Raw genomic sequence first — 24,436 nt, 5'->3', positions numbered from 1 at the left:
TGTGTGCTTTTTTGGAGAAGGGCCTATGAGCCCTGTTTGTATCATTTTTGTGTCCCACGTGCTATTAGTCAAAGCTCAGTTGATGACTATTGATTGCATTTATTATGAAACAAGGAAGTGAATGCTTTCGTTGAGGAGAGGAAGGAAGACAAAAGCATTTGGGGTTAGCTAAGACTCTTGGGAGTTAGGTGGCCAGGGTATGAAAGGTAGGACAATACTGGCTGTGAGGGCCAGATAGTCTCAAAGGGAGAATAGGGAGCACTTTTTCCAAGATGAAAGTGGGAATAAAAGACAGGTGTTGGATCAGGAAAGGGAGGTCTCAGATCTGAGCCTGGGGACTCCAGACAAGTCAAAAGCAGGAGAGACAAAGCTGGCCATCAAACATTTAACTCTGGAACACAGCAGGAAGGCAGGGCGATGGAACGTTCTCACAAGGCCCCTAATACAGTCGTCTTACAACCCTGTGATAAAACAATGTTACTTCTCTTAACAAATTGTCAAGTTTCTAATCATTTGGAGAAATATGCTCTTGAGGAAAATGAGCCTGTGGATTCTGAGATGGGAATGTTCAATGCCCTCAGCTCAGGGATGGCTGTCCTCCCCCAGGTCCTCACCTCAAAGACACTCTGTGGCTCTGAGGAGCTGCTTCCCTGCCCATCCTGGCACCCGTGGTGTAATCTTCCAGGTCACACATGCTCAGCTTTATCACCACATTCACGTCTCCACATCATTCCTTCCTCTTTCTTACATGACTCTTATTTACTACAGTAAGTTGCCCACCCAAACATTTCAGTGAAATGCTTCCATAAACTTAAAAAAAAAATACTTTAGAGTACTTGTGGGTTCAGGGCTGTGTTATATGGTATCTGTTTATACACTGGTTAGAAATAAAGGCAATTTTGTGTGGACATTTTTATGTAAAATGAATAAAAGGCTGAATGACATGTGATGGAGAAATATGTCATCTATACCAGGAAACTAGCCCTTTTGACCATGCTTTCCAGACTAATCTTTTCTCTGCACTAGGCTGCCTTCGGGCAGTCAGTCAGAAATGTTTCCTCCAGCCTCCTCTCCAATTACCACTCCTTGTATGGGCAGAACCTGATGAATCCACAGATTAGTGTCATATTTCCTATCTTGAGATATGCTAACACCAACAAAGTTACAAATGTGGTGCCAATTTTCCCTGCCTGTGGGACTCCTAACGTACTGATCAAATGGAAATAAGTTCAGTTTGTCAAACACAGAAGAGGCCTGGGATGGTAGTAATCAATAGTAACAAAATTCCCTGCTGATACTAATTCACCCCCCACTAAATAAGTACTGAACAAATATTTAAAGAATACTATTTGATAGGAAGCCAAATTATTAGTCTGCTTGGAGAAGCCATGGGTCTCAATCTGGTCTTGTGTAGAGACTCCTTTCAATGAAATAATAAGAAAGCCCCAGGATCCCCCAACTACTCCTAGATGCCCCACTCTTTACCTCCCACATGATCATTCCTCTTTGCTTCCACTGTCCCTGAATATCTCCAGGCCCCTTTCCTTACTCTGTACAATTCCTCTCTAGTGGTAAATCTTGACTTAGATGCAGAAGATGAATCATAGTCTCAGAAAGGATGCCATTCTGGGCACCTTGACTCATCATTAAGAAGCACAGATAACCTGGTAAAAAATAAAAAAACTTATAGTAAAGCCAAATATTTCCTATTCTTAGATTTGTTCAACAACAATAACTATTGAATGTTTACCATGTGTACCACCGTGCCTTTTTGAAACTATATACTCTTACTCCTGGTTCTGGAATTGCCTTATTCTCTCATTTTCTTATGTTTCTACAGTTTCATTCAAAACTATCTGTAGGTTGCCTGTTCTGTGTCAAGAACTCTGCTGAAATTTCCTACCATTCCACATTTTATTCTATTCCCAAGGCAAAACCGTCCTGTTTATAGAACTGTTTATAGATTTGGTTTATTAGAAACTGATTCTATTATCAAAAAATATTTCAAGTATAAGTGACAGCACCCAATTCAACAAAAAAAAATTAAAAGGGAGAGAGTAGAAGAATTCAGAAGTAGATTTGAGACCGAAGGAAAAGTGACAGAAGGGAGGTTAGCTCTGAGAGCCTCCAGATTGGGGACTCGATCTCGAGGCTATTGCTTCTCCTCTTTCCTGACCATTGGATTCCTTCTTTAGTCTCCTTTCTCTAGTGAGTCACATTATTATCAGAGGTTCCATTCACACCCTTAGCTCATCTCTAATAGGAAGGAGTGAAAGTCCCTAAGTGTCAGTGTGTCATATCATGGGAGAGGTCCTGATTGGATTGTTTTAATCATTTGCCCACCTGAACCACTTATACCAGAGATGAGAACACTAATTAGTCTGACCTGGCTCATGTGCCCAGCCCAGTGGCAGTAGAACAAGAAAGCGGAATATTTGCTTGATGGTCTACCATAGCCCCAAGTTTGGGGCTGGAGAAGAGTAACTCTATAATCAGGTGGTTGAGTTTATGCGGGGATTGCATTAGGATAAGAAGAGGTAAGATGTACAGTGTAGGGAAAAATAGCACATGTCCACACACTGACTGTCAGTTTAGATCCTCTAAGAAGCAAATGCCAAAATGGAAATCAGTATGCAAGCAATTTATGGGGGACACTTCCTGTGAAGCAAAAGGGGAGAAGAAGCATGAACAACAAGAGTGGTCTTCAGAGTAGGATGCTGGTCCAATACTTCCCAAAGGAGAGAAAAGATGGAGGCTGTGTAAGGAGAGGCTGAGACTCCAATGCAGCTCTGAGTATGCTGGCCAGGCAAGAAGGAATCCAGCGTGGCCCCATTCTATATCTCTGCTGTGCTCAGTTGTTACCTGGAAGCATCCCAAAAAGAGTGTGGCCTTGGCAAGAAAGCTGTTGTAGACCTTGAGTGTGTGGCAGCCAGGGGTATCAGCTCATCAGAATCCTCACAGGAGATATTCTCCCTGAGAAAGAGCTGAGTCACACACTTCCACGGTTACCACACTGGTGTCAAGAGAGATCCTGGCTCCTGATAAAGGCAAGTCACATGGTTAGCTCAATGATGGAGTTGAGAGCTAAAGTCAACATGTTCCACTCCTATTTCCTTGAACTTCCCATTGCACCATACTTCCCCAAAGCAAATGCTCCTGTTGCTTTGGAATATGCCTCTCGTTTGGCCATTCTGTTGATGTGCATTAAGAAGGCTAAGCTTTATCCTGGGAAGGCTTTCATTCCTAAGACAAAGACCTGATCAAGAAGCCAGAAGAAAAACTGGTCCAGCCAAAGCAGTAGGAACCATGATAAGTCTCCCTCAGCTGCAAGGTGATATGTGAGCATGTTAAAAATATACCATTCTTTAGCCTGATGTTATCATAAATCTTGAAATCTTGTCCAGCTAGAATGGACTATCTAGAACCATAAAACAGTGACACAAACAACTCAATATTGTTCAGTTTAAAAGCCCCATAGGTATATTCTTCCTAAACACAAAATCTCCCATCCAACTTGTCTCCACTGTAGGATTAGATTTATAAACCTTATATTGCAAACTGGTTAGACAGCAAGAAATACATCAAGAATGACACAACCACCTGCAGAGCCCAAAATTCTGGTATTTGCTCATCCACTAAAACAGGAGCTGAATGTGCATCCACCAATGTGGCCAAGGCACAGCTCTGCCTCTGCCCACCAGCAGGAGCCAGCAGTCACATCAGGCATGTCCATGTGTTGACAAGAAGAAATATCATCACTTTTTAAAGTTGGAATCTAAAGCATGAGAAGAAATGCCTTTGTGGTGTCTAGCCAATCCTGCTCATCTTTACATATACCTGAGGCCTGGAGTTGGTCATGTGTATAAATCATAGAACATTTTAGTGGCCGCTGACCCTCAAATTCATCCAGTTCACTGTTTTCCAACCACGACCTGGTGGTGCTTTGAGAGAATTTATTGCCTATGACCAGGGGTGAGGATGGAGAAGGTAATCATGATAAAGGGGATAAAAGGAAAGGGATGCCAGTACCCATGTAACCATACAGCATTACCTTACTTATGAGGTGGACACATTAATTTAGCAAAGAATGAATCCTTCCAGATATCTAGATATAGTCATCATAAAAGTCAATCAGATAAACAGATGCATTTATGAGATGCATACAGATCCATCTATTTAATACTATTTTGTACGCAACCCAAATAGTCTTGCGTTATCTCAATTCCAAGTTCATTGTCACCCTTAGTGTCACCCACAAAGTGCAATTTAGAGGGGATCTTTAGAAGTAGGGAGTCTTATTAGAGTGACTCAGGGTGATGGCTAACTGGCTGACAATGAGGTGAAGGACAAAACAAACTTAAACACAGATGCAAGACCATAATAAGCAATAAGATCTAGAATTTGTAGTAGAATATTAAATTCTGAGCATTTCAATACTCCTTGGCACTTTTTATAATGATGAAATTGCTACTATGAATCCTACCACATCTAGCAATAATTATAATAGCTCACACACAGAGTGCCTACTATGTGCCAAGTATCATTCTCTAAAATCTTTTCAAGTGCTAACTCATTTAATCCTTTAATTCTAAGGGGTAGGCATTATTATCTTTGCTTTACCAATTTGGTTAATGAGCTGTGGAGAGTTTAAGTGACTTCCCTAAGATTACAGGATCACTGAAAACCTATATTGCATTCAAGTAAACTCATTTCAGTTAAAAACAGATTGAGCCACTGGGTCTTATATGCAACCGATATATAACTGAACTCTACATCTGAAACTAATGATGTACTATATGTTGGCTAATTGAATTTATTTTTGTTTATTTTTTAAAGAGTTTATTTATTTATTCATTATAGGCAGAGAGAGAGAGAGAGAGAGAGAGAGAGAGGCAGAGACACAGGCAGAGGGAGAAGCAAGTTCCATGCCGGGAGCCCGACACGGGACTCAATACTGGACTCCAGGACCACGCCCTGGGCCAAAGGCAGGTGCTAAACCCCTGAGCCACCCAGGGATCCTCAGGCTAATTGAATTTAAATTAAAAAAAAATAAATTGTGCCAATTGTTTTAGATACATGTCTATCCAAGATATTTACAAACTATCCCTAAACTAGCAGACTTTATCTCACTTTAACCAACATTTACCTATTTACATACTCCGTGTCATTCACTGAGCCAGGTAGCAGAAATTCACAGATGCCAGGACTCAGTTCCACTCCTCTAGTGGATGTCTTCCATGTACAACCTGATTCACTGATAATGCCAATTTCTCTCTCTTTCTCACTATATGTGTATGTACTAAACCTAATGCTTAAGAAAATTATCCTAACTAAGGAAAGGTAAGCATGGTGAACACGTGTGTTTATTTGTATTTTTGTGTCTCTATAGGTAGTTACTTCCATCTCACTTTTACATAGTCCTCTTTATATTTTATGTGGTGCTCATATAAAACTATGAGAAAACAAGGCTGTTTTCAAGGGAGAAATAAGATAGAAAATTGAAGAAGATTCCCCAATGCCACCACTGAACAGACAATGGAATGTTACATGTCTGGCAATACTGTAGTGTATGTGGTCTGGCTTGGAGCTTGGGTCCCAGCAATGCATCCTTTTGGTGGGGTTTCTAGCCACAAGACAGGGCAGGGAAAAATATATAAGGTGCCAACTGAGGGAAAAGGAGGAAAAGTGAACTATTTCGCATTTCAGGATATATGCTTGGCCACGTAAGGCCACATCCACATGTACATCCTGTGGCAAGAAGGAAGATTTCTTTATCTGCACAATATTATCTTAAAGGACTGGAGTAAGGATTTCTACCTGGAGGCCACACTTTCCCTAAGAGATCATAGGCAGAATTCAGTGGATTCTTGAACTTGTTTGAGGAAACAAACACCTTTTTCCACAATAACTTTAACTGAAATTGAACATTTCTTTCATTATAAATGTAGGCAATGAGCCACAAGAACATTAGCAGAATTTGTGACTTTTCACCAGTAACAACTGGATATTGCCCTATTATATTACAGTTATTGCCAATATTTCAACATTCTTTAAAACTAGAGTAGTTACTAGACCTAAGATCCCACGTGATTACAGTGTTCCTGGGCAATGTTACCAGATTGCTTTCGGGCAACCCCAATCCAGATATCATCCAACCACCAACTACTAGTTACCCAGACATCTGCAGTACATTCTCTCTACAATTGTTTGTTGATCAATATGTGGAAAAGGATGAGTCATTTTCATTATGTGTTACCGAACAGTTTCGGATATAAACTGTATCAAAGATGTTAATCTAGCCAAATATGAGCTCATTGATCGCAAAACTGAAATCTTACTGCATCAGTCTAACTCAAAAGTCCTCGGAGAGTTCTGGTATTCATTGAGAGAAGACTCTCCTGGCCATTTAATACCATCTATGGAAATTTTCATTTCAAATGCCTCAATATACCTTTGTGAATTGGGATTTCTACACTTGCAACCATCAAAACAAAAAAATCAACATTGACTAACGACATGTGTGTTGCCTTGACAAAGACCACCCCACAGTTCAATATTCTTATTCAAGGCAAGTGACACTAGCCAACCATCATATATTGATGTGTGTGTAAAACTTCCACTTCTAGCTTGCTTACATGTTTAATGTGTTGTTTTGCTTCATAGCAGTATCATAAATTTTAATTATTTTTGAAAAGGAGTTTATTTTTTAATTTTTAAAGATTATTTATTTGTTTATTTTTAGAGAGAGAGCATGAGAACGGGGGTGGGGGAAGGTCAGGTCAGAGGGAGAGAATCTCAAGCAAACTCTCCGCCCAGTGTGGGGTCCCACCCGGGGGTCAATCTCATGACCCTGAGTTCATGACCTGAGCCAAAACCAAGAGTTGGATGTTCAACCAACTGAGCCACCCAGGTGCCCCTAAATTTTAATTTTTTAAGGTTATGGTAATGATGCCAATCAAATGGGTTTCTTTTGTAACCCTGTATGGTTTATTTTAAACATTGAAGGAGCACCTGAATGGCTCAATGGTTGAGCGCCTGCCTTTGGCTCAGGTCGTGATCCCGGGGTTCTGGAATTGAGTCCTGCATCAGGTTCCCCACAGAGAGCCTGCTTCTCCCTCTGCCTATGTCTTTGCTTCTCTCTGTATGTCTCTCATGAATAAATAAATAATCTTAAAAAATTAAACATTCAAAAATATTTTCTTCTGAAAACTATCCATGGGATTCACCAGGCTGCCAATGGGATCCATGGCACAAGAAAAGTTAAGAACCCCTCAGCTGGGCAATTTTCACTGGGAAGCCATGAGGCATGGGAGATCAAAGAGTACCTGGATCTTGAGATACAGCATGGAAATGGCTGATCCATCATTACCTTTTATCTAACTATATTAGCTGGTGACATGTCAGGTGCTATAACAAATTGCCCTTAAAAGTCAGTGGCTTGGCACAGTGTAAATTTGTTTCTTGGTTGTGTCCCAGTTGAAGTGAAGAGGTCAGCAGGGAAAGCCTCTTCCATGCAGTATGTCAATAACCAGGATAACAGAACTGTGCAACTTTCAGCTCAGGACTTTCAAGTGTTCCATGGGTATTGACTCAGACAACTGGAGAGGAAAACAGCACAGAGAAGTACAAATGGAAGGTTTTTATGGGTGTATTAATTTCCATTCACAAACCAGAACTCAGACACATGATTTCAAGGAACTGCAAGGGAGCTGAATGTCTTGGAAGAAGAGGAAATGGGTTTGGTGAACATCTAGGCAGTCTCAGCCACTTGGTCCCATTAGGAAAAACACAGCTTAGAGCCACAGTATACATTCCATCTATAAAATAGCATCACCTTGCATTTGTTTACCTTGCAACTTAGATATAAAATGGTGTTACGCAAACCACCTAGAATCACCTGGAAAACTTCTCAAAAGTACAAATCCAGGATCTACTAAATAGGAAGCCCTCAGGGTGTTTTTTAAGCACTCTAATATAGAGTGATAAAGGAGATTACCTAATATCTTTAGCAGGGAATAGCATCACTACAGGGAAATAGAAGAGCCAAAGCAAGAAACTCACAAAGAGAATGGATGAAGGAGTAGGAAGTTACAAGAATGAAGGAGGCGTTCCAAGAAGGAGGCAGCAGCCAACAGCATTGAATGCCCCGGAGATGCAAATGAGATAATAAAGACAATCTGCACAGCTTGTGACTTCATTCTAAACTGAAATGTGTATTTCATTCTTTTTCAAAGAGACCTGATATGATCAAGTCTTAAGGACAATAACTCTGGTAGTGGTGCAGGTATTTTTTGACTTTGAAAGATGGGACTTGGGGACCATTTACTAAGATATCAGGATGGCGGAGGTACTGGTTTAGGCCACAAACTGATGGATTTGGTTTGGGGGAACAAGCTTAAGGTCTCTCTGAGACAATGAGGAATACCTTTGTAGACATGGTCAGAGCTCAGAAAGGAGACGGAGTCTACAGTTTACAAGTGAGGTTTTATCATCCCACATGTGGTGTTGGGCTATGAGCTTGGACAAGATTGTTCAGAGAGAGAATGTGTGATTGGAAAAAAAGCAGGGATTATCTGTGTGATTCAAACATGAAATGATCATACAATCTGATCATACAATCAGAGTAAAGGTCCAGATCAGTGTCTAGATGACATGACACAGAATGAGACAGTTATTCAACTGGGCTGAAACTTTCAAAATCTCTGTTTTGGATCTTTGTAGGTATTGATTGTACAACTCCTGCTTGCTTTTCCTGCTGTTTTCATTTCAAAGAATCCACTGGAGAAACTATGGGAAAAGTTGGCTTAAGTATTAATCCCCTCCCACTAATGGAGAATTCTTTTCCCTTTTGACTTCATTTCTTGGTAAAAAAAAAAAAAAAAAAAAAAAACACATCAGTTACTCTGCAGTATTATTCAGTGTTATATTTCTTTTCTTGGCTCTTTCATCTCCAGATAAGAGACATGGTGCTCCATAGACAACTGTCCTGCCTCTGGTCTCCCTGTGGACATCTTCCTTTCCACCAACCCTGAGATGGACACTTCATGGAAGAGGAGAGAGTCTTGCACAATCATCATCAAATGTATGACTTATTTTTAAACCAACAAACAATCCTTCTGACTCCCTGAGGAGACAAATTCTAATATTTCCAAAAGAAAGTAGAGTCAACACCGCGGGCTGGCTCCCTGAGATATACTGTAAATAGCCTCCAAATCAGGAGTAAAGAATGCAGTGGAGTTGGAAAGAAAGGAGACAAGGCCCAGAGAAATGACCACGTTGGCTTGTTGTTTTTCTGAATATGTGTCCACATTGGCGCTACTCAGCCTGATGTCGGCAGAATATATTTATTGCCTCAAACAGCCAGGCGCTGTCATGTGCAATCAGTTGACATCTGGGGGCTGTTTCATGTTTCTCTCCTTCATCTGCCCTCACTCAAGCATTTGGAGACATCAGTCACTAAACCAAGCACAAAGAGAGAAAGCAATGATAATTAGGTCATCTTCTATATTGTACCGCACACAGTAAAACTCTATTGAAATAAAGAATGGAATCATTCATTCATTCATTCATTCATTAACAAATTTATTTCCTGCCCATGTGAGTTCCATGTGGGGTCTGGTTTCATTACGGAGCAGGATTTAAACAGACAAAACTGTGAAAACGTTCAGGATATCTATCGAATGTTGGGGAAAGTGATAAGACAATGTGTTTTTACCCCTTTCTCATGTCATGTCAGGAATTGGGAGGTGCGTTTTTATTTACCATGTCCTACACTGCATATGTAGGGGGCGGAGTTGGCTCATAGAAGGGTGGGTCTTCCAGCTAACAATGATTCAAGAGCCAATCACCATGGTAGACAGTCGCCCAGATGGCAGACAACACAGGTTCTTGTATCATCTTGGCAGGTCCACAAGGGAAGCTACTTTCTGATGCAGAAACTGTTTTATTCAAGGATTTGAAATTTAAAAGTAAGGATAAAAAGTCTAGAGGTCTATTCCATGATGAGCAAACATCCAAGCTTCACCCTGTGTCAAAACCCTGAGGTTTTGTTTTTTTGTTTGTTTTTTTCTTTTTTTTTGTGCCTGAATATGACCCTCACTGGATCCTAATGGATATACTTTTATTCACACCTAGAAAATCCATGCTGAATTTTCTCCAAAAACTGTTTAAAACCACCTCAATTTTTTTCTAATTCTTTTCCAAATTTTATACTGATCATTTTCTAGAAATAACTTAGGCTACTTTTTTGCTAAAATTGAAGTCATCTGAGGATGGGTTCCTTTTGCCTCTCTCTTTGTATAGCAGAAGCTAGTGTAGCTTCTCACATCTTCTTCTCTTCATCCTTGGAGGAAGCCCTGCCTTTCTATGAGATCAAAGCAAGAGATCCACCCCCTGCCCCACATTTACCCTCAGAATCCATCATTTCCACCTTCTCAAGGCCTTCTCCCACAAACTATTCATTCTCTCCCTTTATCCATTCACCCTCTCCTGTATTAATCATGTTTGAAATTTTATGATGTTTTGACATTAGGTGTGTGTAGGGGGGCAGCTAGCTGGCCAGGAAGATACTGCCCTTTCCAGGACTAGTTAACTCCTAGAGCTAATAAACAACTTGCCTGCAAACATACCTTTCACACGCAAACCAAGCGATCCTGAGTGCATCCCCCCAGCCACCTCCTTCATCTAACTCACACGCAGCAAGCCAGCATTTCCCCTGTCCTGAATCAAGCCAGGGCCAGGTACCAGGTAGCTAGACACTGCTTCTATATCTCAGAGCCTGTAGACATTAGTCCAACCCACCAGACATGAATTGCTTCTCCTGTCCTGCCCTGCCCTGTTTTGCCTTCAGAAAGCCCAGGAAAGGCTCTGGATCATGGTTTCTCCCCAGTGCTTCTTTTGCTTTCTGGAAAAATCTGGTGCTTCCTTTTGTGACCTTGTGTGGCATGGTGTGCCTCCTTATCTTGAAAATTGTATGTAATAAGCTTTTATTTCAATGCATTGGTCTCTCCATATAGGCATTCAGTCATCTCTATAAATTAAAACCTCATGGATACATTTTAATACACCTCCCTCTCCTCTTTCTTCTCTTCTTCCCTCCCTCCTTCTCTCCTTTATTTCCTCTCTCCCTCTTTGGGTTTTTCTCTTAATTTATTTTATGTATTTTCTTTTAAAATGTGGTTGTTCTGGCAAAAAATGCTTTAAAAATTTAAACGTTGAAACAACACAGAAAAATGTACCAGGATTCTTATGATCCAGAGAAAAACACTGGTAACATTTTAATGAACTTCTCTCTAGGTATGTCTTGTATCAATACATAAACAAACAAACATGTACATTTAGGTATATTTAGGTACATGTAATATTATAATTAAGTGGGATAATACTACACATCTTCACTCAATAATATGTGAACAGTTTTACATTTAAATAAATAAAGATCCATGTTATCAACCTTAGAAGCTAAAGATAATTTTAGGTATATCATAGTTTATGCACCTAATTTAATGCATATTTGTTTCTATTATTTGCCAATTTAAACAATGCAAGAACCATCTTTACTTATCTATATTTGCACATCTATATATCTGTCTTCTTCATGTAAAGTCTCAGATGTGGGTCTGATTGCTGAAATGATATATCACCATACCTACTAATGTGAGTCATCAAATTGAGCACCACAAAGACTGCTATATTTTATATTTCAACCACACCCCAAATAATACACATTAGTAATCATTTCTCAACCCTTCATAAAAACATTATTCTCAATCTTTTTAATTGAATCCCCAATATAGAAAGGAAAAAAAAAACCTTTATTTTATTTGAATATCTTTGATTAAGATATAATTGGTTTTCTTTCATATGTTGATCATCATTTGTATTTCCCCTTTTATAAATTATTCATTTACATCCTTTGCCTCTTTTTCTATGTGGCCACTCATTCATGCTTTTAATTGTTTTGTAAACCTCTTAAGTGTTCAGAAATCCATTCCATGTCAGTCACCTGTTTGGCCAACAAGTTTTCCTGCTTACTATTTACCTTCCAATACTATTTATTACTTTTTGTTATGTAGAAGTCACCGTATCTTTTTTTCTTTTCTTTTCTTTTCTTTTCTTTTCTTTTCTTTTCTTTTCTTTTCTTTTTTTTTTTTTTTTATAGAGGGAGGATGGGTAGAGGAGAGGGAAAAAGAGAATCTTAAGCAGGTTCCACGCCCGGTGCAGAGCCCAGTGTGGGATCCAATGTAGGGCTCCACATCACAACCTGAGAGTTTAACCCATTTGGTCACGTGGGTTAAGCCTCCAACTCTTGATTTCGACTCAGGTCATGATCTCAGGGTCTTGGGATTGAGCCCTTTGACAGTCTGTGCTCAGTAGGGAGTCAACTTGAAGATTCTCTCCCTCCCCCTCTCCCTTTGTCCCTCCTCTTGACTCAAATAAATAAGTAGATCTTAAAAAAAAAAGAAGTTGTAATTTTTAGTGCAGCCCAATATATTAATATTTTTCCTTTTTGGTTTCAAGCTTCCCTTGATTCTTAGGTAGAATTTCTCAGCGGTTACGTTATAAAATAACCTTCAGTGGTTTCAAGTTAACAGTGTAATGTTTATCCAGCTGGAGTTTATTTTGAGGTACCAGGTGAGTGGGGACCCTCCTTTCCCTTCCTCCTTCATTTTCCACATATGATTCTCTACCTTCAGAGTCATCTTGGTACAAAAACCCAAGGTTCATCTGAGATCCTTCACTTCTGTTCATCCCACAAATTGAGGTAGTAACCTAAGTAACCACAATGAACTTCTGGGTTTGTTTTTTCAGACTTTATGAAGTGTTCCCACATATATTATCTCACCTGAGCCTTACCACAACCCAGGCCGGATTAGATGAGCCTTGGATAACACATGCAAGTGGGCATTGCTGGGAAGGAAGACAGGAAGGCCCGGAAAAGTTGTGACTTACTCCAGATAGTTCTGAGTGAAAACAAACTGAAGGTCATCCTAGAGTCTGTCTGATTCCAAGCCCCACACTCTTTTGATAACAACACGTAGCTCTCGAAAGCATACCAGCACCTCTGTTGTCAATCTCTGTGCATCTCTTCTTCTCCATTCCAACTACTCCAGTGCAAGTTTTTATTCTCTCTCAACTGCATTTTTTTTCAGGTGTCTCTACTGCAATTTATTCATGGTCTTAGATTAATCTTCCTGAATTACACTGCCATTTGCACAGTCGGAATGCTTCAGCCAACTGAATACACCTTTGCCAAGGCACATAAAGACCTTCAAGATAGACACCAATCTGTCCTCCAACTTCATCTCCCAGTAGTCCTCCATTTGGACTGTGGGTTTCAGGGAACCAAGTGTTTGCCAATACTCGAACATGCCTTAATGGTGCCCTATACCTATGTCTTGTTTCCAGCCACGAGTTCTTTTTATGAGAAGTGCTGTCTCTCCTTTCGCTTTTCCAGCACCCTATCCTGCCTTGAGGCCAAGCACAAATTCCACATCCATTTCATTTCATCCCCTCATGAAACCCTTCCTGGAACATTCAAGTATTCTTTCTTTCCCCTTTAACTTTCCCTGATCCTTTATCTGTGACTCTCCCATGACTCATAAGTTTCTCCTTAAGTTTGTGCCAGCATCGTACTTTTCTTATCGGATTGTGGATTTCTTGAGTTAACGGATCAACTCTTCTCTAACTTTTATTGTCCATTTCCCAACACAGTGACTAGCACAGGTACGTGTCTGAAAACCAATTAGTGAGTGATATGTAAACGAACCATAGAATGAATGGATGACTCTGGATTACTCTGAGAAGCCCCTATATTCCAAGGGATTTTCTCCTTTTGCCCCTTTTGCCAGCTCCAACACCCACCAACACTTGCCTGCTGACTACAGTCTGAAATCCCACCAGTAGAATACCATAATTTCCATGTACTACTCTGATCAATGCAAAAGGCTAATGTCCCAAGGATTGGATGTCCTCATTTCTCGAAGAAATATTATATTATCTGTGATAAATAAATGACTCAAGAGCAGAATTTTCTCCACAGTCTGGGGATGGCAGCTACATGGAATAGAACAGTGTGCCAATAAGGCTGCTAGAGTGGTAGCTGAAGGAAAAATTGGGCCAACTTGGAGGAGTTCGCCACAGACACAGAACCCACCTGCTTTGCAGCTCCATGGATCAGTTTTATAGCCTTCAGAGTTCTTTCTTTTTTTTTTTTTAAGATTTTATCTACCTATTCATGAGAGACACAGAGAGAGAGAGAGAGACACAGGCACAGGCAGAGGGAGAAGCAGGCTCCATGTAAGGAGCCCGATGTGGGACTTGATCCCAGGACTCCAGGATCATGCCCTGGGCCAGAGGCAGATGCTCAACCACTGAGCCACCACAGGATCCCAGCCTTCAGAGTTCTATGTAAAAGCATTCCCTCCTTTGTGCTCTCTTCCCGCCTATGACAACCTGCCTGCCTTCTGGGGCCTTATGGCTCCCTATCTACTACAGTGCCCCTTGAAACAGCAGAGCATGTTACATATCCTCTGCCACTCCTCTGCCCAGGGAAGTACTTGTCCTCAATAGGGATGCCATCTCTCAGAGAAAAGAAGAGCAGTCGTATGACATGTGGAAAGGATGGTATGTTCAAAAAGAAAACTGACAAACAACACTTTCTTGCCCCAAAGGCAAGGCATTTGTTTAGAGAGGGCAGAGTGCCAATTTGTTATAATTGAATAAATCAGATTTCTAATGTTTAATAACAGATGTTCTGGCTGCAACTCATGAAATCATTTAATATTGCTTTATGCTCTGGTAATAAAAAAAGTCATCTGGCTCCACTTGGCCCAGGTTACATATCTTCCTCAAAGGGTCAAAATGATTTGATGCAGTTCTTGGATCAAAAGGACTGATGTTTTCTGTATGTTATGGGCTGTGGACAGGGTGTGCTCCCACAATGGGACAGATGCTGGCATCATACACACTTTGCATCCAATGGCCTGAGGTGCATCTCTGACCTGGAAACTTGCCCTAACTCCTGACCTTGGACAGTCCGCATGCTACCCAGGAAGATGCTACTCTTTTCACTCTTCATATTTCCCACACCTGGCGGTGCCAGCATCCAAGGAAGGCTAAAGTAGGTTGACCAGCCACCCTGGGCAAGGCTGGCAGGGTACCAGAGCTTTATGCCTACAGCCACTGCAGGGAGCAAGTAAATAGGAATGTTCTAACTGTCCGGGAACAAGTTTCACAGATGGGTTTGGATTAATCTGGGGGTGGGGAACAAGGAAAAATGTGCCTTACAAAGGCTGGTAATAAATCAGAAGAACTTGCAGCATGGATAAATGATGAATTGCCAAGATGACTCAAGTATTAAAATAACTAAGTTAATCAAAAAAGATCTTTTAAAGAAGTTGATGATAAAATAAGGGGATTCCTTATCCTCAGAGAAAATAAGGGAAAAATTAAACAAAGGCAAGCAGAGGTCAAAGAGGGAGATGGTGGGATAATTTAAGCACTGTTTGAGAAGCCAATTGAAAGGAGGTAAAAGAAGATCCAAAGCTATTTAAAAAAGTAAAAATAAAAAGACCTTTGCTACAACTTCTCAAAGAGAGTGATAATTCCTTCCAGGGAAGCATGATGTCAATACTTAGTAAAACAAAAGGCGAATCCTGAACTACAACATAAACACACTACACTGGATAACGAATTCTCGAGAAGTGTACTACATGCACTCATAGCACCCTGGAAGCAAGAATGCAAGAGAAATCCCAGTCAAATTAACACACATACACACACACAGGACCCAAAAGCAGGTAGGAGAAAGGTAGAAAATAATCTAGGAATTGCTTCTCAAGTCTTCCTTCTTCTTCCCATAGCAGTGTTCCCATGATACCTATCCTGAGGAAGCCCCTTCCTCTCATCCATGCCCCCAAAGGTTATCTCATGTTTAGGGGTTCACTCAATCTGCACAGTAGTGCCAGGCACCATGTCAATTCTGTGGATCCAGATATAACAGGTGGTTTTTGAAGCTGCAAGTAGCTGACACTGTTTGGGGAAACCACTGTGTCAATGGACAACCACACACACCGGGATAGAATCATGTGCAAAGGCATGGTGGGACCACAGAAGGGGGATGAAAATTGGGCACAAGTCAAACTTTGCATGAAGCCTCAGGGAAGATGTCCTATGGCCTCCAGAGGTCCAGGTTGGTCCAGAGCACCATGGGAGGAGGTTACTCTGTGGTTCTTGTACTCATGTTGCTGGATCAGAATCCTTGTCAAGGCTGTGTAAGCATAGATGGAGAATGCTCTGTGATCATCTGTGGGAAAGCACAGTGACCAGGTTTTCTGAAGCAAATGTTAAGGGACATTGCCTTTGAAGAGATCCTGGGCTATTTCAGGATTCCAGTGATACCACGAAAGGTGTGAAAGGCCCCAAGGCCCCAAGGCATTTCTGTTTATGCAGACAGAAATGCAATCAGACGGATGAGCATTGGGTGTTATTCTATATGTTGGCAAATTGAACACCAATAAAAAATAGATTTATAAAAAAATAAAAAAAAGAAATGATGCAATCAATAATAATTGGTGCCCAACCCAGTAAGGTAAGACATGCCAGAGAATTGGAATGTCAGGACCAAGAAGGATTCGAAAGAGAATCTAATTCAACTGTCTGAATGATAGATAGCGAGATTGACGCTTAGCAAGATCTGACTTGCCAAAGTGATGATTATCCAGTGGTAGAATCGGAAATCAGATTTAATCTAATTGCATTTTTTCTGAAAGGCAATATAATTTCATATTCACTTTTTAATTCTGGTAAATTTGTGAGTGAGATGAAATGCAAGTGTACAACCTGTTTCTGTGTTGCCATTCTATATTAATAAAGCTTTTACTTTTTTTTTTTTTTAATCTTAAGACCTCTTGTTTCGGAATTTGCCACCCAAGTTCTAATCCTCTCCCTGCCATCTTAACAGAATCAATGAGAGGGTAGAAGCAATTTATTCCCTCAAAGCACAAAAGTCAAAAAGATGGAATACTGAGAGTCACATGGAATTTGAGAGTACTCACAGTCCCAGATATTCAAAGAGAAAGACAAGCCTGTGTCTGCCAGAGATAAGGGGATCCCCTAGTGCTGAAAACCCACTCCAATCACAGCCCACTTTAATCACAAGCTAGCAAGCTGACAGCAACAGTGATGCAATAATGACATCATTTGTTGAATACTCGCTGCCACTCAAGGACTTTAGGCAGCACCAATGAAGTGCTCAGCAGCTCCTGCCTCCTACTCACGTCTGAAATGCCCAGCCACCAGCGCCCGCACCAGTGAGCCAAACTCCTGTGTGTCTGGCTCTCCATGTTCAAGGAGCTCAGAACTGGAGCATCATGGAACCATTGGTAGCACAAGTTGGAGGCTCTCTCTGGAAGCCCTGGGGCAGCAGATCGGGGCTTCCAGAGGAGGGCAGAGCTGCTCCAAGACCCGCTGGGTGTGAAAAGTGACTGATAAGGATGAATAAACAGTGACTTGGAGAAAGACCTTGGGAGTCACTGGTGTCCCTTGCACTAAAATTCTAGTTCTGCCGCCAACTCTGCATGAGATTGGGCAAGTTCCTTACTATATAGTTCATTGGGTTTCTTTTTAATTTTTTAAAAAGATTTATTTATTTATTCATGAGACACACACAAACACACACACACACAGAGAGAGAGAGAGAGACAGAGACAGAGACAGAGACAGAGACACAGGCAGAGAGAGGCAGGCTCCTGCAGGGAGCCCGATGTGGGACTCATCCCTGGTCTCCAGGATCACACCCTGAGCCGAAGGAAGCGCTAAACCACTGAGCCACCTGGGCTGCCCAATTCATTGATTGTAAAGGCACATTTCCCCCTCTATTTTAAAAGTCTCTGAAATTCCAATGTCTTGTAACTGATGAAGTCTTACCGTTATCTAATTATCAAGGTTTTTAATTTCCTTTTGTGATAGTTCATTTAAAAAAATGACACACCTTCCAACCAATGGCATTTCACATTTGGTAACATTTAGTATTTCTGATCTTCTGTGTATAAGATAATAATATTAAATTAAAATTTTAATATTTAAGGTTTACTGTAAAGGTTAGATTATATGATGTAAAAAAAAAAAACATTTAGGAAAGTATCCAATATTTAAGAATGGCCCCAAATGGTAAATGTAGATGCTGAATGATAACTCTGTCTGCTGGCCGCCTGAGCCAGGCAGAGTCTGTTCCCATTTTCTGGTTCACAAAGATTACCTGGGGAAATCAAATAAGAAAAATAGCTAGTATCTGTGGATTGTTTATTTGGTGCCAGGCAGCATGCCAATTGATTTCATGGGTTTTACTTTACTTTGTCTTATAAGACTCTAAGGATACAAGTCAAAGATCACACCTACCTGTCAAAGATCCCACAGTTAATAACAAAATGAGGACTTGAATCCTTTCTCTGTGACACCAATCTGTGCTTTCCAGCATCGAACTGATGAGCACAGTTGATTACCACAAACCCTAGGATTTCCCTGAATACTTCTTTGCTCTGTACATCAGACCTCTGGGCTATAAGAAAGGTGGATGATGGGCTCCCCCATGCACCCTAGGAAACTGAATTAATATGTTGGAACAAGGTGTCGGGAACTGGATAAGGATTAGCCCAGGTATTAAAGAAAAGAATCCTGCAAACATGTGCCTAACCCTGACTCAACCTGAGAAGGTTCCTGGCTCCTCCTGGTGCGAAGCTCCCACAGTGACAACCTCTAGTAGAAGCAAAGGGGGTGGGGAAACACCCTCAGGGTCTTGTTACAATGGTTTGAACTCAAACACTCTCCTGATGGCTTCTCTGGGCCAAGGCCAACTGCAATGGTGTGTTCCTCACAAGTAGTCTATTCCCATTTCTGGGACTCCCTGAGGTGTATTCAATAATGCACTCCTCATTCTGAAGCAGATGGAAAAGTGTTTAAAAAGGTGCCAGGTTTATTTATGGAAGCATGAGATTGAATTTAAGAGATGCGCTTTGCCAATATGAAATGTGAACTCTCAAAACAGGAAGTGTGTTTTACTGCCTATTTATTTTATTGCCGTATCAGCTGCCCAGAGCCTAAGAATCCTTCCTCTCAGGAATTATTTATTTTCTAACTTCTGAACCAGAACATCTTGACCATCAGCCCTCAAGCTCCTTACTGCCAGATTCCCAGCTACAAACATGTGCCTTGCTTGTCTCTCATTGGGGATCCACTGAGGCTTCAGTGAAAAACATTTGGATTCTCATATTTTGTACTGAGTCTTCTTTTTTCACGTAAGTAGAGATGTTTCAAGTAAGTTGAATCAAATGACAAAGAGAATGAAAAAATTTAGAAGCCTCTTAGAGTAATAGAGGAATTACCGAATTTTCTCATATACCTTGAGATACTCAATAATCAATAGTCTGTCATTACCACTCAAGCATTTTGAAGAATTTAATGGCAGAAAATGACTGTCTAGATGTACATATTCGAAAAGCAGGGTCTGGTTGGTAGGGGGGTGGATTTAAATAAGTATGTCATATAAGAAAAGGACAGAGTTGTTGTGTAATAGTTCTTGCACCTTTTAAGAAAACCCATCTGAATCTAGTCCACTAGAATAATCTAGACCATTTTAGTCTGAATGCTTCAGGGAAGGTACATTTTCACATGTGGACTTTACCTGCAAAGCTCAAGTAGCTAGAAGCTCTCAGGCAAAAGACACGTTACAATGGTGCCATCTTCTGGATACTCTCTGAAACACATCTTTTCTTCTCTTCCACTCAAAACTCTTCAATGGCTCCCTATTGCTGACGGAAAAGAATCTAAAACTCCTGGCATCCAAGACTTTTCATGATCTAGCACAAGTTTATTTTCAGGTCTTCTGACACTCCTTACATAGGTATTATGTGCCACTCCCCAGGATCAATTCAGAATTTCCTGCCTCTTCAATCTCAAGTCCAGCATTAATTCAATGCAATAAGCCAGCAGAGAATCACAGAGCACTGCAGGGATTCAGGGCCAGAATCTCAGTAGGAAAAAGGTGAGAAGGTATGGGGTGTCCCAATAGCCAATATCCACATTATGTAAGACACCAGGTGCTCATAACAACCTGAAGACCATTCTTCTCGGTGGCTATTTAGAAGGCTAAATAGAAGAGTGAGCAATAAGAAAATAAGAAAGAGCATGAACAAACCCTTAAAATATACATATTAAAATATGAGAAAACAGATGGCTAAATTCACAAGCGATAAAAATGCATATTAATCAAGTCATTTCAGGAATAAATAACTTATTTGGGAGTCTCAAGCATTATCATGTTAATTCATCAAATTTAAAATGATTGGTTGTAAAATGATGCTGTGCTATATTGGTGAGTGTCCAGAAAATAGATCATCTCATACACTTCGGCAGGGTAGCATTTCTGGAGGGCAATTTGTGAATACTTGTCACAAGCCTTAGAAACGCACTTACATTTTTATCCAGAAATTCTTTTAAAATGTCTTTAAGATACTATCACAGGTTTGTGCTAAGATATATCCACTAGAATGGTAACTACCACTGCAACATAAATGGTGATAGATAAAAAATTGAAATACATGACATGACTAACCACAGGATATTTGATATATTTATATAATAAACTTAAATAGTCATTACAATTGATATGTGATAAAAATGTTTACCATATATGCATTGTTTATATTCTCATATTTAGTGAAAAATAGAAGACTGAAACTTCGCATGTTTTGTTCGATTATATTTTTGTGTTTTTTAAATATGTGCATAGAACAATAATCAGAGTTACTCCAAAATGTCAATGATATCTTATCCTGGTGGTAGCAATATTAGTGATACTTATTTTCTTTTTCTCCAAATTTCAAAATGTGTTGCAATGAGTCATATATTTTCATATAATATATTTTTTAAAAATAAGATGATTAAAAAACAATAAAGGGGAGACCCATATTAGGTTGTATCTGTACATAATTTTCAGTTTGACTGAATTCAGCTTGTCATACTTTTTGGGTTTGGTCAGTGCTTACTACAGTTTGACATCTCTGGGATGCTTACTATTTCCCTCTTACCAGGCCCCATGTGGGTGTGGGTATAGTGAAATGGTGCCTGAGCAATGCCAGGTAAATACTGCAACTGAGCAAAAGCATTTTGGAAAGCAACATACATACCACTATCAAGAGCTATAAAAACGGTCATGCATTTCAACCTGATAATCCCATTAGAAAGGTTCCATCCTAATGACATCCTCCCCTTGACAGAAGAAACGCATTCATATCTCAAAATGTTCATTGCTGAGTTATCGTTAATGGAGAACAGTTTGGAACCAATTTAAAAATCCAGTTATAGGCAGTGGTTAACTAAATTCTGGGACATACACTCAACGAAAACTTTAACTCTTATGAAAGTTACGGAGCAGGATTTAAATGTCTATTTAAGACCTAGTTGGCTTCTTGTGATAATGAGTATATAGAAGAAGTTTGTATGTAATGAAAGAGGAAAAGAAAGTATGTAAAGAAAAATATAACAAAATAGTCTCGAATTTCATTGTTTCTCATTTGAAATAAAAGAAACGGATGTTAATGATTGCAAATCTCTGCTCCGGATGTTAGGCTAGAATGCAAAATCTACACTTGTCCAATGTGAGGGCAAACGGAGACTCTAAAGGTGTGAGCAAGAGCAGAAGCACTTCATCTCCATGGATGGCTTCCAAAGCAAGTCTGCTCATGGAATACTCCATTCGCTGGTGGCTTCTCAAAGGATGTGTTTTGTCTACAACAAAAAATAAATAATAAAAATAACAGTCTTAGCTCTGATGTCTCAGAGCAGTATGTAGGGCTCTGACCTCCCACCCCACACTCTTTATCTCAGTGACTAGAGATTTTATAACAGGAACTTGGATATTCAGTTTATATAACTTAATCCATTTGTAATTTTCTCTTATACAGAAACATCCTATTTTGTAGAGCAGTAGACCAACCCTCCCTAAGTGACCTGGAACACCTAGATCCAAACAAGGGAAGAGAGATTTTTAAAAAGAGACAAATTGCCCTTTAATTGGAGGAAGAATGAGCCAGCTCAGTGCAGCATTCTCTGGAACAGCAGATCCTCTAAAGACATGCTTCTGCTCTCAAAGAGGTTGGCCTGGCAACTCGCTTACACACTCCACTTGGGGAAAATTCTTTTCAGCACTAGCCAAAATGCCGATCCAGGTTCCTTTGCCTAGCAGCCTTGAAAGCTTGCACACATTTACAGAAAATACTTTCAAATGACTCTGGAGTTCTGCTTTATGTTTCATGTTCCTTTGAACTTATTACCTCTTTACAATGTCTTGGACTATTAGTTTGGGAACATTTAAAGTTAATGACTATATGGAAAGTAAAACAACACTTTGATGTTGTCCAAGCCATCCATTTCTCTCTTTCATACACAGGAGGTTATAGAAGGCTGGCCGATGCCAGATCAAGTCATTTCAGGAATAAATAACTTATTTGGGGGTCTATATGGATTGTTGCTTGGGGGAAAAGGGGATAGATCAGCTCTGGAATGTCTAAGAGAACCAGAGCCATGATTAATGAGGGTCAACTTTAAAACTTGAGCACACACAGATAGGATTACTTCACACAGAGCAGAGTCTGTCTGACCAGGCTACCCCAGCACAATCCCCTGAGGTACATCATTCACAAATCTTGTTGGTTTCAGGGCTACACTGACAACAAAAGAGAGATAGGGAGAGGACCTCCTTGGCCATAAAAGACGTAACCCAAAGTACCATAAAATGCAAAGATAATGGCTATTAAAGTTGGCAAATGTTTCTAGAAAGAAGTTTCAAGCATTCTGGACGGGTGTCTTTCAGTAAAGCATAGTGTGCTCTTCCAGACAATAGTCATTGCAGTTTGTGTTTGCTTCTTATTTCTATAGGTAAGAGCTTGGAAGCTATTTGCGGGATGGATTTCTTTGTGATATATGAAAGACTCAGAAGTGGAGGTGATCCAGGGAAGCAGGGAACCAGAAGAAGGGGGGAAAACTTCTCATACTACATTTCTTAGATATCTGACCAAATCTGAGATTTCTGAAGGAGAAGCAGAGACTATTCACAATAAATTGCCTTGTCTTATTGAAAACCCAGCAAAGAACAGAACAGGGATTGAATCTTTAAAACACAAAAGAGATCCAGAGGGTATTCAGCAGAAACCCTAGAACATATTCCTGGTTCTCCTTTCCAGAACAGCTAAATAAATGTTGGTGTGTGTTAAAAATTGTGTTCTCTTCTGCATGGAAAACCATAAAATGATGCTTTCTCTCATAGGGCTTGTTTCTTTTTTTTAAGATTTTATTTATTTATTCATGAGAGACACACATAGAGAGAGGCAGAGACATAGACAGAGGGAGAAGCAGGCTCCATGCAGGAAGCCTGATGTGGGACTCGATCTCAGGACTCCAGGATCATACTCTGAGCCAAAGGTGGAGACTTAACCACTGAGCAACCTAGGTATCCCTAGAGCTTGTTACTTAAAAAACACATTTTTGCATTTAATCATTGGGCAAATATTTGTTGAACAGCTATCATATGTTTGGGGCTGATCTAGACATGGAGATACAATGTTAAGAACCCAGATAAGGTCCTAGTTCTTCTGAAATTTGTATTCTAGTGCAAGAAAATAGGCAATAAATGAGAAATGGTAAATGAAAATTGATTCAGTCATTTAGACCAGTGAAGGAAAGAGAGAAAAGTGGTTTGGATGAGGATAGATGAAGATGGAACCCTATAGACTGGGTGATCAGGGAGGAAGACTAACTAAGGAAGAGAAACTCCAGCCAGGAATATTTGGGTAGGCCTGTAAAGGCAGGAAAGTGTTTTCAGGTAGGGAAATCACATGCAAATGTCGTAAGGCAAGGCCTGGCTTTGCTTCTTCAAGAAACAGAAGTAAAGTCACTGGAGCTTAGGTGGCAAGGAAGGTTATTTCAGAAAGGTGTGGAGAGGCAAGATCATATTAAGACCTTCTGGCTCTAAAAAAAGAGGGGTTGCACCTGGGTGGCTCAGTCAATTATGTGTCTGACTCTTGATTTTGGATCGGGTCCTGATCTCAGAGTCCTGAGATTGAGCCCCACCTCAGGCTCTGCATAAGATTCTCTCTCTCTCCCTCCCCCTCTACCCTTCCCCCACACTCTCTTACTCTCTTAAAAAAAAAAAAAGACCTTTGGCCAGGGTAGTGACTTTTCATTATATTAGAGGTGCAGTAGAAAGCCATTGGAGAGACTGAAGCACAGAAATGCATAGTTTATGTGTGGGGATCACAATTACTGCCTTGCGCAGAATGGGTACTAGAGGAAAGAAGGGTGGAAGGAAGGAACTAACTAGGAGGATGTGAATGCTTCAGACAAGAAGTTAAGCTGTGACTGGATGCTAACAGTGAATTAT

Source organism: Nyctereutes procyonoides, unplaced genomic scaffold (genome assembly GCF_905146905.1).
Source record: "Nyctereutes procyonoides isolate TBG_1078 unplaced genomic scaffold, NYPRO_anot_genome, whole genome shotgun sequence".
Taxonomy (NCBI): Eukaryota; Metazoa; Chordata; class Mammalia; order Carnivora; family Canidae; genus Nyctereutes; species Nyctereutes procyonoides.
The sequence above is the reverse complement of the archived record's forward strand: the minus strand, read 5'-3'. Positions refer to the sequence as shown.